The sequence below is a fragment of the Arachis duranensis genome, chromosome 2 (assembly GCF_000817695.3).
Source record: "Arachis duranensis cultivar V14167 chromosome 2, aradu.V14167.gnm2.J7QH, whole genome shotgun sequence".
Lineage (NCBI taxonomy): Eukaryota > Viridiplantae > Streptophyta > Magnoliopsida > Fabales > Fabaceae > Arachis > Arachis duranensis.
This window is the reverse complement of record NC_029773.3, coordinates 50,930,848-50,931,081: the sequence shown is the minus strand read 5'-3', so window position 1 is coordinate 50,931,081 and position 234 is coordinate 50,930,848.

The window sequence follows — 234 nt, the reverse complement described above, 5'->3', positions numbered from 1 at the left end:
CATGATTCCTGGAATTCTCATTAAGAATTTTGATACCTTTATTTTCTTTTTCCACTTAATTTTCAAAAAATCCAAAAAAAAATTTACAAAATCATAAAAACCAAAAATATTTTATGTTTCTTGTTTGAGTCTAGAGTCTCATGTTAAGTTTGGTGTCAATTGCATGTTTCTGTTCTTTTTGCATTCTTGCATGTGTCTTCATTAATCTTCAAGTTGTTCTTGATGATTTTATTA